Genomic DNA, 14,463 nt, shown 5'->3' with positions numbered 1-14,463 from the left:
CAGGATATTCATATCACCAGTGAAAGGATCTTACAACCTGACTTACAAAAAGTTAATAGTACCTTTCTATCATTAAAGTGGATGTAAACCCACTTTCATTGTTTCTAAACTTCTGCCATAGTGCTGATCTATAAGGATATACATGCCTCCTGCATATATCCTTACCTGTCAAATGTCTCCCCTCTGTCTGTTATAAGAACTGAAAAACTGCAGATTCTGTGGGTGGATCTGTTATCTGGAGCTCGGTGGGTGGAGTTGTGATGTCAGTAGACTCCCTGCCCTCCTCTACACTCCCCTTGTCAACATGCATTTTTTCCTGTGTATTTGTTACACTAAATTCTGGTATGATCACTAACATCCACTCAAAATCCAGAAAAGTAACCACATGACTTCAGAAAATGAGTGGGGGTGGGAACTCGACTAAGGTTTTTCTCTGTAAATTTGTTTTATTTCACTGAACAATAAAAGAGGATTGCTCGGAGCTGGATTAACTCTGTGTGGCAAGACTGGGCACAGATGATAGGAAATCTTATACTGTACATTGTGACATCAAAAAAATAAATAAAAACATTTGGGTTTACATCCACTTTAAGGATGTACTGCTTATATATTACTCCTATATTGACCTGTGCTGGCATAATCCCTGGCACAATCCCAGACACACACATACACAGAGCCCTACGGGGAGCAATGTAGAATGAGGTCAAAACTAGGCATGTGCATTTCGTTTCATTCCGAATCGAAATTCGGCCGAATTTTTCATTATTCGGACATTCGGATGCATACGAATTCCCGAATTGCAATATTAATGAATTTACCGAATCCGAACGAATGTTTTCGATTCCGAATCGAAAACCCGCGGACGAAATTCGATCAGAATTAAAAAATAAAAATAAAAAATTCGATCGGAATTCAAAAAAAATAATTTGAATCGAATTCGAAAAGACATTCTATTCGAAAAGAGACTATTTGTTTTCGAATCCGGTCGAAAGATTTTCGAATTCGACCGTATTTTTCGAAATTCGGTCGAAAACGAACAAATTCCGAAAACGGTAGAAATATTTTCGAATTCGACTGGATTTTTCGAAATTCGGTCGAAAACTAACAAATTCCGAAAACGAATTTAACACATGTAACGAATCTAACTTAACGAAATTAATTAAATAACGAATTAAAACGAAACGAAACGAAACAAGTTTTTCCCTTTTGCACATGCCTAGTCAAAACACGAACACATAATAATGCGTCACTCGTGTTTTATTTCCTGGTTTAGTATCTTAAATACAATATATTGTCAGGATGTGACCAAGCGATATTTACACCATTACACCAATAGAAAAATGTCCACCCATTGCTTGTCATCATTAAAGACAAGCCCACATTCACAGAATTTTTTTTACACTTATATTTCCCCCCCCTAATACCACCTGTTAGTAATTATTACACATCTTCATAAAGTATATACAGAACATATGTATTATTGTACAATGGAACCTTGGATTACGAGCATAATCCGTTCCAGGAGAATGCTTGTAATCCAAAGCACTCGCATATCAAAGAGAGTTTCCCCATATAAGTCAATGGAAACAAAGATAATTCGTTCCACATTGACTTCTATTGCATGCAATACCGCACGTGGCCAGAGGGGGGGTGCTGGAGAGACTCGGAAATACTCAGAGACTGCTCGGATGCACTCGGAAATCATTGGAAAGGCTCAGAAACACTTTCGGAACCGAGTATTTCTGAGTGTTTATGAGTATTTCTGAGTGTCTCCGAACGTCTCTGAGCATCACCGGCGCCCCCGCACCTCTAGCCAAATGCGATACTGCACAAAGCAGAGGCTTGACTCCTGCTCGTTTTGCGAGACAACACTCGCAAACCGAGTCAGGATTTAAAAAAAATAATAGCTTGTATTCCGGAACGCTCGTTAACCGCGTTACTCGCAATCCAAGGTATCAATGGATTGTGATACGTCATTTCCGCAGTTTTTTGAAGCGCAGCTGTAACGCACCACGGCGTCTTCATCAGGGGAGGGCTGGCAGCCTTAGGCCTGGGGGGCAAGTCCAGTCAAGTGGCCCATAGACCGTGGAAAAGTGATAGATCGAGGAAAACAGTCTAAGATTTTTCATGATCACAAAAGTGGGGGGAGGACAATGTGGCCCTCCAGAAACCCTGGTAGGGGCTGACTGGCATATTTTGGCCCAGAGGCAAGTATAACCCAGAGGCCCATGGTGGAGCAACTTTGCCCCACTCTCCCTCTTGCCTGCCTCCTCCCAACTCCCACTTTTGTCATCCATGTTAATTTACCTTTTCTTAGTCAGAGCCAGAGAGAAGGGGATGTCAGCGCTGGTGTGCGCTGAGGCTGAGCTATGTGTGAGACGAGACATAGCTGAGCTCTGCAGTCATCTACCTCGGAGCTGACACAGGCACGGCTGCACAGTGGAAGGTGAGCAGCGGCCGTGACCTGTGTTAATAGAGCTCCAGCAGGTATATTCCTGCTCTGCAAAGACAGCATTTGGTAGTGGCGAGCGGTGGCTGTGCATAGTGTCACCGGCCCGGAGGGAGATTTCCACCCTGCCCCCCCTGCCAGCCCTTCCCTGGTCTCCATGCACATGGATTTTTAAGCTGCAAGCATTTGCTGTTTTATCTTGTTTTTATAATTTTTTTTTAAATAAAATCATGACATACTTCACTATGGAAGCCCTTTCTTTTTGAGTTTTCCCATTAACCATTGGACAACCCTCTTCAAATCGTTTTTGCCTGGGAACGTTCTCAAACGATCTGGATTCCTTTTTTAGTGTGAGTGTCCTGGAGGTTGGTTAAACATTGGGATCATCATTGGGATCATGTACAACTCCTGCTGGATTTACCCATATGTGCTTTATGACTACCTGTAATAGGAGTCATGGAAGTCTGGTGAGTAGGATGTGTGACAGGTGATGGTGGTGGAAGAAATTTCAGTCAGATATACCTACTGTCCAGCAGGGATTTGAAGATTGTGTACACTATTTGAAGAAGTTGATACATTGTCTGAGGACTCTGATACATTGTTTGAACATTCACTATTTGCACTATTGAACTAATTTTGTGTTTGGACTTTTTACACACATATTAGCATGTCGGTGTTTAGTTGAAATCACTTTGCACATTTGCACTTTATAACGGAAGGAGCGCGGTTTAATCAATTTAGTATTGATTTATATTCATTTATTTTCTCTTATACAACGTGCTTCTCCTTATCAATACTCACCTGTTTAATTACTTTAAATACTCTAGTTGTTGTTACTAATTATATTTTCACTTTGTGCTGGTTCTGTGTTTTTTAACCTCTCATTCACAAAAAAAAAACCCAGTTCTAAGGGGTCTATTTATAAATAGGATATTAATATATTAATCCTGTAGAATAATAATAATTTTGGGTACAAACCAATATCTGGATTGGATCTCATTATTCAGCATTCACCTCCCACTATCTGTAAGATTCATATATGACTCGTGCCATTTGGATTTTAGGCTCACCTGCAGGGTGGCAGTTGTGGTGGGTGTTCAATGGCAATCAGATGTGATAACAATTGTGATAAAAAAAAACAAGCATGGGGGTCAATCCAGACAGAGTTTTATAACCATGATGCATGATGTACAGTATATATAGAATTATTCATGATTTGGAGCATCAAGGAAAAAGGAAGATCATGACTACATTTTATGCATACAGTTATGGTGCGTGTGTTCCCTCTTCTGGAAGATTTTGGTATAGCATACTGAAACTTGCCGTACAGTACAGAGAATTTTCAATCAGTTTTGTACTATTTTGTACAGCTATTTCTAAAACATAGTAATTGCAATAAATGTCTATTATGTAGAAGTAGTTTGATTTTAAAGTATAACTCCACTCCTTTTCTTGGCTTTTGATAGAGTAAGTTAGGTTTGTATTGCTGCCTGTTTCCCCATTTGTAAGGTCAGGCACTGATGTGGACGAGAAGGCCTGGCTTGCAGTCTCCGCCCTTATTCATCCCAAAGATGTTCTTTTGGGTTAAGGTCGGGACTCTGTGCAAATCAGTCAAGTTCCTCCACCCCAAACTCACTCATCCATGTCTTTATGAGTCTTGCTTTGTGCACTGGTGCACAGCCATGTTGGAACAGGAAGGGGCCATCCCTGAACTGTTCCCACCAAGTTGAAAGCATGAAATTGTCAAAAATATTATGGTATGCTGACACCTTAAGAGTTCCCTTCACTGGAACTTATGCCCTGTACACACGATCGGAATTTCCAATGGGATAAAATCCGATAGAATTTTCCGTCGGAATTCTGTTCAAGCTGTCTTGCATACACACTGTCAGACCAAATTCCAACCGTGACGTAAAACACTACGACGAGCTGAGAAAAATGAAGTTCAATGCTTCCGAGCATGCATTGACTTGATTCTAAGCATGCATGTTTTTTTCTCCGTCGGAGTTCCGCACAGACAATTGGAATTTCCGATATATAAAACACGTTCTATTTCTAAACTAGAGGAAAAAAAGTCTGATGGGGCCCACACATTTTCGGAATATCCCATGAAAAAATTCAGTCTGACTTTTTTCATCGGCCAAGCCCAACCCCTGAAAAACAACCCCGCACCATAATCCCCCTCCACCAAATAATTTGGACTAGTGCACAAAGCCAGGTTCATAAAGACATGGCTGAGCGAGTTTGGGGTGGAGCAACTTGACTGGCCTGCAGAGAGTCCTGACTTCAACCCGATAGAACATCCTTGAGATGAATTATAGCGTAGACTGCGAGCCAGGCCTTCTCATCCCATAGACACACTCCTAAACATTGTGGACAGCCTCCCCAGAAGAATTGAAGTTGTTATAGCTGCAAAGGGTGGGCCAACTCAATATAAAACCCTACTGACTAAGACTGGTATGTCTTTAAAGTTCATATTTGTGTAAAGGCCAATAAATACTTTTGATAATGTAGTTTAAGCGTAAATCTCACCAATTTGAGGGGTAATCCAACATAAATTGTCAACGGAACAGGTGTCCTTATTGGAATATATCCCGCCTACTTCTGTTTCATTGACAATCACAATATTTTGGAATATTTGGAGTATTAACTATACTATTTCTCAGTAACAGTTATCTCCAGGACAAAGTGTAAGGTTATTTTTCCCCTACAGGGAAACATATTAATAAAAACCTGATAGAGAGTATAACCCATCTCACATCCCAAAATTAGAATAAAAAGTTTTGACTGAAGTCACTACATTAGGGTAATCTGGTGTTTACCAAAACCTGCTGCCTGAAAAGCTTATGATGGAGCCACTCATATTCTGCCTATGGGCTGCATTCACTTTCTATCTAGAGCAGTGGTCTCCAAACTGCGGCCCAAGGGCCAGATGGGGCCCTTTGATTGCCTTTACCCGGCCCTTGGGGCACTATTCCTCCCACTGATACTATACACTATTTTGCCATCTGACACCAAAAATGGAGCACCATTTTCCCACCGACACAAATAATGAGGGCTCTATTCTTCCCTAGGATTCCATCAGTGGAGCACTCACCCCCCCCCCCACCCCCACCAAATCTGGTGATGTATACTCCCACTGATGCTAGAATTTCTACTCCTGCTGGCCACAATCCGGCCCTCCTAAAGTCTGAAGGACAATAAAATGGCCCTTTGTTTAACTGGTTGCCGGCCAGCCGCCGCAGTTCTACGTCGGCTCTCCTGCGCGAGAGCCCGTAGCTCTACGTCGGCAGGCGAAGCGGCCACTAGGGGCACGTGCGCCATAAAACTACCCCCTTTTTTGTAAACGCTATAACTTTTGCGCAAACCAATGAATAAACGCTTATTGCGATTTTTTTTTTTTTTTACGAAAAATATGTAGAAGAATACTTATCGGCCTAAACTGAGGAAAAAAAATGTTTTTTTATATTTATTTTTGGGGATATTTATTATAGTAAAAAGTAAAAAAAAATGTTTTTTCAAAATTGTCGCTCTATTTTTGTTTATAGCGCAAAAACTAAAAACCGCAGAGGTGATCAAATACCACATGGTCCGGGCGTTAAAGAGGAGTTCCACCCAAATTTGGAACTTCCTCTTAACCCACTCCTCTCCCCCTTACATGCCACATTTGGCATGTAATTTTTTTGGGGGGGGAGTGGGGGCTTCAGCACGAGTGGGACTTCCTGTCCCACTTCCTCCTTCCTGTAGGCGACTAAGCTTAATCGCCTTCAGGAAGTGGCTGCTGTAGGCGATCACCTAGGACACGTCACAGGTCCTAGGCGATCTCCTGGCCAATTACACGGCGCAGCGCCGGGCCGCGCCGCTCGCGCAGTGCCGCGCCGCTCGCGCTCGCGCATGCGCAGTGGGTGCCCGGCCGTGAAGCCGAAAGCTGTCACGGCCGGGTGCCCACACTGAAGATGAAGACGCCGGCCGGGGAGGGGGGGAGAGGAGCGGAGCCCCGGCCGGCGTGTCGCTGGAGCGCTGTAGCAGGTAAGTGCCTGTTTATTAAAAGCCAGCAGCTACACTTTTTGTTGCTGCTGACTTTTAATAAACATACAAATGGCTGGAACTCCCCTTTAAGTGGTTAAAATGTTTGGAGTCCCCTGATCTAGAGCAATAAAACTGCATTTTTTCAGCTTCCCTGCTAGAAAATCACTATCCTGGACCTATGCAGTCTGCAGATTAGTAATGAATGCTTTCATCAGATGGCTGCTGACGTGACTGGTTTGTTTAATTATAGTTAACCATTGAAATGTATGGTATTACAATACTGATATTCATTTTAATATCTGTAGTGTTACAGTACTTCAGTGTTTATTGATTAGAAATGGACATAAAAGAGCAGAGTTCAAATGGATATTTCATGGAATCCTGGACTTCACAAACATTATTTTCATCTTTTGAGGAGCGGCAGGAGATAGCTTTGACTTTGGAATGTGGATAAACATATCTTCAAAGATAGAGGAGGGTACACTGGGGAAATATTGACAGTTTTACAGGTTATATAAATAAGACTATTATCAATGATCAATAGGATGAGTAATCACCTGCTAAATATGGTTCATAGCAACGTGCACATGAATGATTTTCATATCAGTGTTCAGTAAACTGTATGACATTTATAAACCTTAACCCAACAACATTCACTGGATAATAAACAGAAGTGATTTACATTAAAACCTGAAAAAACGTACAGACAATCGAAAATTCCGACAAGAAAACCGTGGATTTTTTTCCGACGGAATTTCGGCTCAATCTTGTGTTGCATACACACCAAATTCTGCCCGGCAAGAACGCGGGGACGTACAACACGTACAACAGCACTGTAAAATGGAAATTCCATTCCGAGTCCGCCACCCTTTGGGCTCCTTCTGCTAATCTCATGTTAGTTGAAGTTTGGTGAAAGATGATTCGTGCTTTTCAGCCTTCGTGCTTTTTTAGTTCGTTACTGCTGTTCAGTTTGTGCTTGTGGGTTCGTATCTGTTTTACAGTGCATGTAGTCAGTTCGTATCTGGTTTTCAGTGCGTTCTTGTCCGCTCGTTCTTCATAGGCCTTTCTGTTCTTCAGTGCGTTCTGTTAGTTTGTTCTGACCAGCCGACCGTTTTCTAGCCATGTTGCCGCTACGTACTCGTCACAGAGTTTGTGCTGTGCAGGGGCTTGGTGTTGGGGTTCTTGCTTTGGCCCAAGCCCAGTCCATGAGCAGGGTGGGGAGGAGTTCATGGATGAATAATTGGTTGCTCCAGCGTGACCAATTCTCGCATATGCCTTTGCTGCGGGAGATCCAGGAGAATAATTCTGATGATTTTAGGAATTATCTCCAGGTGACTGACCCCGTTTTTCACCGTCTGTTGACTTTGCTGTCCCCTTATATCACGAAGCAGGACACCTGCATGCAGCAAGCCATCACTCCAGAGCAAAGGCTAGTCACCACGTTGCGGTACTTGGCGACAGGAAGAAGTCTGCAGGACATAAAGTTCACGACAGGCATCTCCCCCCAGGCTCTGGGGATCATTATTCCAGAGACCTGTTCTGCCATCATACAAATCCTGCAGAAGGACTATATTAAGTAAGTTTTCTCCTTTAACATCACATTCTATGTATTTAATGTATGCTAATGTATTGTATTTCTTTCATCATTTCCTAATTACCATGATTGTAATATGCTGTGAATGTTCCCTTTTCCCCCATGCATGCTGTAAGCTTTTAATGCTCCTTTTTTGGCCTACATGCATATTTGCCTTAACTAACCTCTCCAGCATGCTATCCTGGGCCCATACACACCTAGCCTAGTCACTTAATGTATTTTGTCACCTCCATTGTAGTGCTTTACCCTAAAAACCCCCTAAAATGTGTACAAATGTTATTGTTTTCATTAAATTCAGGCAGAGTGCCAGAGGCTTTTTTTGGGGGGTCCCAAACTCATTTGGAACCCCCCTCTAAATTGTTTACAATGGGCCATCAGTGGGGGTGAGGAATCTGATAAGTGAACCTTATATTTTTTTCTTTAAATACTCCTTAAAATAAATGTTATACTGATGTTTACCAAGAATATTTGTGTCTAATCTGCTTGCAATGTTATGTGCAAAAGTACAATTTTTTTTTCTGGTTTGACTCCAGTTTCCTTAAACGCCACAGGAATGGCAGACTGTGGCTTGCCAATTTGCTGAGCGGTGGGACTTTCCCAACTGCGGAAGGGTAATCGATTGGAAACAAGTCCACATCATCCCACCACCCCACTCAGGGTCATACTATTTTAACTATAAGGGGTTTCATAGTATTGTGATGATGGTGGTGGTGTGGGCAACATATGAGTTTTTATATGTGGATGTGGGGAAGAATGGCTGGATGTCGGATGATGGAGTCTTTGCCCAGACCAAGTTTTTCAGACGGCTCCAGAGTGGTTGCTTGGGCTTGCCCCCTGCTGAGGATAACGTGGAAGGACTCCTGTTTGTCTCCATCGCTGATGAAGCATTTGGTCTGGGCGAACACCTGATGAGGCCATTCCCCATGAGGACTCTCACCCCGGAGAAGAGGGTTTTTAACTACTGGCTGGCCAGAAGAGTAGTGGAGAATGTCTTTGGGATAATAGCCAGCCGGTTCCGCCTATTCATTAAGGTAATCAACATGGCGCAGTATAAACTGAATCTCATTGTGCTAGCATGCTGTGTTCTTTATAACTTTTTAAGGAGAAATGCTACAAATTATGTGGCCTCAGTTGGGCCTGAGGCTGGACTTCATTAAATAAATACCCTGACGGCCCTGGAAGCTGGCCATCCTGGCTTGCCCCCCCCCCCCCCAAAAGCATTTGTGAAGTACGGCAAAATTTTAAACTGATAAAATCATGAATTTGATTTACTGCTTGTGTTTCCTTTAGCTGTCTCCTAGGTTCTCCTAGTGCACTTGCAGTGCCAAGTGGGTTTTACTTTATTAAATAATCCCCATTGTCACTGTAAACACCAACTTAATACAAAAACTGGTATTGAGCATTGAAAGAAGGAGCCACGAAGTCACTGTTATTGAAACTGTTAGACCGACAAGTATGCAAACAAACTAGATACTTATCTTATAAGTACTATGAACATGGCAACAAATGTGGCCGCATGCTCGCACGGGCCCTTCGTAAGAAACATGCTCAGGCCTATGTTCAACAGCTCCGTTCCCCATCGGGAGTGGTGGCGACTCAGTTCTCTAAAATTGCCTCAGGGTTTCAGGAATATTACTCACAACTTTACAATTTGTCCCCTGACTACCCCTTAAACGCTCAGAACCCCAAATCAGTGGCTATACGGGACTACCTGGCTTCGGCAGGAGTCACACCCCTGACCAAGGATCAATGCACTGACCTGGAGCTTCCTGTTACCCCCGGCGAGATTGAGCTAATCGTGAAATCCCTGCCCAATAAGAAGAGTCCGGGCCCAGACGGCTACACCAAGGCCTATTATAAAGCTTTTTTACCTATCTTGGTATCCCCTATGTGTATCTACTTCAACTCTATTGCTGAGGGTTCCCCTGTCCCTTCTGAGGCGCTGTTGGACCATATCACAGTATTGCCGAAAGAGGGCAAAGATCCAATGGTGCCTCAAAGCTATAGACCTATATCCCTTTTAAATGTAGACGTAAAAATTTTAGCGAAGGTCCTTGCAAACAGACTGAAACACATTGTGCCCCAACTAATACACCCCGACCAGACTGGATTTATTACTGGGAGGGAGGCGAGGGACAATTCTATTAGAGCCATACAACTTATCCACTGGGCCCGTTCCCGTCCTGACCAAAAGACGTATATAATCCTGTCGACTGATGCCGAGAAGGCCTTCGACCGGGTAGACTGGTCGTACCTGCGGCCCAGGGGTCAGGATTGCGCATGTTGACATCAATTATGGCCTTATACTCCACTCCGTGCTCGCAGGTCAAGGTAAATGGGGTGCTCTCCTCCTGCTTCCCGATCGGGAATGGCACGAGGCAGGGGTGTCCCCTTTCCCCCCTCCTCTTCGCCCTGGTACTTGAACCCTTGTTGCGTAGCGTCAGAGCGAATACAGACATAAAAGGCCTGAAGGTTGGTAACACTGAACATAAGCTTTCAGCTTATGCTGATGATGTGCTCTTTCACATCTCAGAGCCGTTAGTCTCGTTGCCAGTCCTGATGGGAGAACTTTAGCGGTTTGGAACCAGAAGCCGTGGTCAAAGTCCCCTAGAAAAACATCATGGAAAAAGAACAAAGCTCATAATCACTCTCAGAACCAACAGAGTAGTGAACAAAGTCATCACCGGGAGTCTAATCACTCTAACCAAGAATGGAGAGATCCGAGAGATGCTTACCCGCAACCAACTCCCTATTATCAATATCAAGGAGGACCACCCCAGTATTACCAGCAGAATGCTCCACCTCATGGTAATTATTACCAACATGACAACAGAAGAAGTCCAATTCATACCCAAAATAAGTATGAACCGTTAAGTAACTATAGGGATGAATCGGACTCACGATCTTTTTTAGAATATCGCCGAAGCGAAAAAACGCCACCCCGGTACGAACAAATCAACCACCCCCGAAGTCCAAATGAACGAGGGGATGCCGAGGGGGATACAAGATCAAAAAGGCGCAAAGTACAATAGGTGAAGGTATATACAATATAAGCGGAATTGAACTCGCCCCAACAGAAATGATCACATTGGACAAGGGTCTAAAATTTGCTCCTAAAAGGAATTTAAATAAATTTGATGTATTTGTTGATGTCCAAAAATACACGAGGAGACTTAACATCAAGAAGTACATGCTGAACCAACCGATTAGAAACCAAGCTGATAGGAATATGGAAGAGGCACCCTAAGGAATAAATCCCTCTTCAACCCGCAGGTTTCTAATAATCATCATGTAGAGGTTTTTAGTAAAATGGTTCTGAAGGATCTGGAAAAATTTAAATTTAAAAGAATACCTGACTCAAAGGCCATTCACAAAGGTATTAAGGAACTGGAAGAAAATAAAGAAATCATTGTTAGGCCAGCCGACAAAGGCGGGGCCATAGTGGTTCTATCAAAGGAATACTACTATGAGGAACTTGGTACCCAATTAAGTGACACAGATACTTAAATCAAACTCAGAGGTAATCCAACTAGAGAATATAAAGAGGATCTCCTCGAGTTGGTATCTAAAGGGAGGAAGAAAGGAATTTTGAACAAAAGAGAGGAAAAATATTTGGCCCCAGATGTTTGTAGGGTCCCGATTATCTATACAGTCCCTAAAATTCATAAAAATCCCCTAAGACCACCAGGGAGGCCCATCATAAATGGAATACAGTCCATTAATTCCAGATTGGGCGAGTATGTTGACCGGTTTATGCAACCATTGGTGCCCCAAACTCTGGCCTACCTGAGGGACACCAAGCACTTGATCCAAATCTTGGAGACGATTGTTTTTGATGCCGACAACACATATCTGCTAGCCACAGCAGATGTGGCATCCTTGTATACAATCATTAACCATGAAGAGGCCATCGGGGCCTCCAAATGGGCTTTGAACAATTTTAGTACTCTTGTTCCAAAGCAGAAACGCTTCATTTTGAGATCTCTAGCATATGGCCTCCAACACAATTATTTTTGGCATAAATCGGATTACTTTAGACAATTGAATGGAATTGGGATGGGAGTAAAATATGCTCCGAGCGTAGCAAACATCTTCATGTCTGAGTGGGAGGAAACCGCCATATATAACAACATACCAGAAGAATTGATACTATATAGGAGATTTATAGATGACTGTATAGTTATCTGGAAAGGTGATATCTCTTCACTAACACAGTTTTTTGAGAAGCTCAATGAGAATGGAAAAAATATCAAACTGACGTACACAATAAGTGAATCCTCTATTCAGTTTTTAGATCTTGAAATCTCATTGCAGTCACAGAGAATCACCACAAAGACCTACTTTAAACCAGTAGATCGCAACAGTTATATACCAGTGGACAGTTGCCATTTTGAGCCCTGGCTTATTAACATCCCAAAAGGCCAAATGATGCGAATCAGAAGAAACTGTTCAGATCCGCAAATATTCCTGGAACAAGCTAACATGATAGGCACCAAGTTCATCAAGAAAGGATATAACCAGGACTTTGTACAAGAACAAATAAAGAAAGTCCAGGACATCCCAAGACCAGACCTCATAAAGGATAGAGAAAAGATCCAAAAATCAGAACATGAACTTCCGATCATTTTGAACTACAACGTTCAGCATAAACAAATCAAATCCATCATTAAAAGACATTGGCCTATTTTAAAGGCAGATAGGCAGTTGCAAAGTATATTACCCATTGTTCCCAGGGTGGTATACAGAAGAGCGCCCACGTTGAGGGACTTAGTGGCAAAAAACGTCCCTGACCCACCAAATAAATCGAGTCTCCTGACCTTTTGGCAAGGTAAAGGGTTCTTCCCGTGTAAACGCTGTTATGCGTGTAAGAAAACTAACCAAAACGGCCAAAAACGTACTTAGGGCCAAATCCACAGCCAGCGGCGCAAAATAAGTTTTTTCTAACTTATGTCATTTAAGTTACGGCGCCCTAAGTTGGTGTCGTAATTGCCGTATCCACAGCGCATTTGCGCCCAAAAGTGCGCCTGCCGTAACGTAAATTCGGAGGCGTAAGGCGGGGTTATGGCAAGTGGGAAGGAAGTGGGCGTGCTTCATTGTAATGAGCCGTGACCCCATGCAAATGAAGGTCCGGCCGTACTGCGCATGCGCGCACGAATCTGCTGCTCACTGCGCATGTGCAGAACTTTGCTTGGCGCAATCAGTGAGATAGGTAAAAGGCCAAGTGTACTTAGTTTGAGGATCGCACTGTGCTTAACTAGCTCCAGTCAAACACACTTCATTTGCAAAAGTATTTCCCTGTGTTCCCTTCCATGAGCAATTTGCTTCTGCTCTTAGTTTGTCAGTGTTTGTTGGTAAGTTGTGTTTGATAGAGAAGTGTTGGAGGAGTAGTAGATAGTAGTTGTTGTTTGTTTGTGATAAGTGTAATTTTTGTTTGATTGTTTCTGCTAATTTTTTTGTTTGTTTTTTTTCTGCTTGGATTTTGTGTTTGGTTTTTGTGTGTTTGTATTTGACTTTGTAGTAGCTGTCTGTGTGTATTTTTGTGTATTTGTTTGGTGTGTATTTTTGTGTGTTTGTATTTGACTTTGTAGTAGCTGTCTGTGTGTATTTTTGTGTATTTGTTTGGTGTGTATTTTTGTGTGTTTGTATTTGACTTTGTAGTAGCTGTCTGTGTGTATTTTTGTGTATTTGTTTGGTGTGTATTTTTGTGTGTTTGTATTTGACTTTGTAGTAGCTGTCTGTGTGTATTTTTGTGTATTTGTTTGGTGTGTATTTTTGTGTGTTTGTATTTGACTTTGTAGTAGCTGTCTGTGTGTATTTTTGTGTATTTGTTTGGTGTGTATTTTTGTGTGTTTGTATTTGACTTTGTAGTAGCTGTCTGCTTGTGTGTGTATTTTTGTGTGTTTGTCCTGTTTGGCTTCTTGTTGCTGGGTGGTGTCTGTGATGGCCCCCAAACGCAGGAAGCTGAATTTTTCACATGTTGAAAAGCAAATCCTAGCCAGGTATGTCATACAATATGGAAGATATCTACATGGGCCTGATAGCCGGAACACCTCCCCGGCCCAAAGGAAGAGGATCTATGCCAAAATAACAGATCACATAAATGAGGCGGGGGGAGGGGAGACGAGGACCCCCGCTGGCATTAAGAAAAAGATCAATGATCTGAGGAGCGTGGTCCGCAATAAGGTGGCCAAGCTCACTGCGCATAGGAGGGGCACTGGAGGAGGGGGACCATGCCCCATCCGGCTGACTGAGGAGGAATGGGCAGTGGCCCGGTGTTTCGAGCCAGAGCAGGTGGTGGGCCTGCCTGGTTATCAGTCTGATGTTCCTGTGAGGCCAGGTAAGGTTTTTTTTTATTTTTTTTTGGTGATTAGCATGTGTGGGTGGGGGAAGG

Source organism: Rana temporaria, chromosome 4 (genome assembly GCF_905171775.1).
Source record: "Rana temporaria chromosome 4, aRanTem1.1, whole genome shotgun sequence".
Lineage (NCBI taxonomy): Eukaryota > Metazoa > Chordata > Amphibia > Anura > Ranidae > Rana > Rana temporaria.
The sequence above is the reverse complement of the archived record's forward strand: the minus strand, read 5'-3'. Positions refer to the sequence as shown.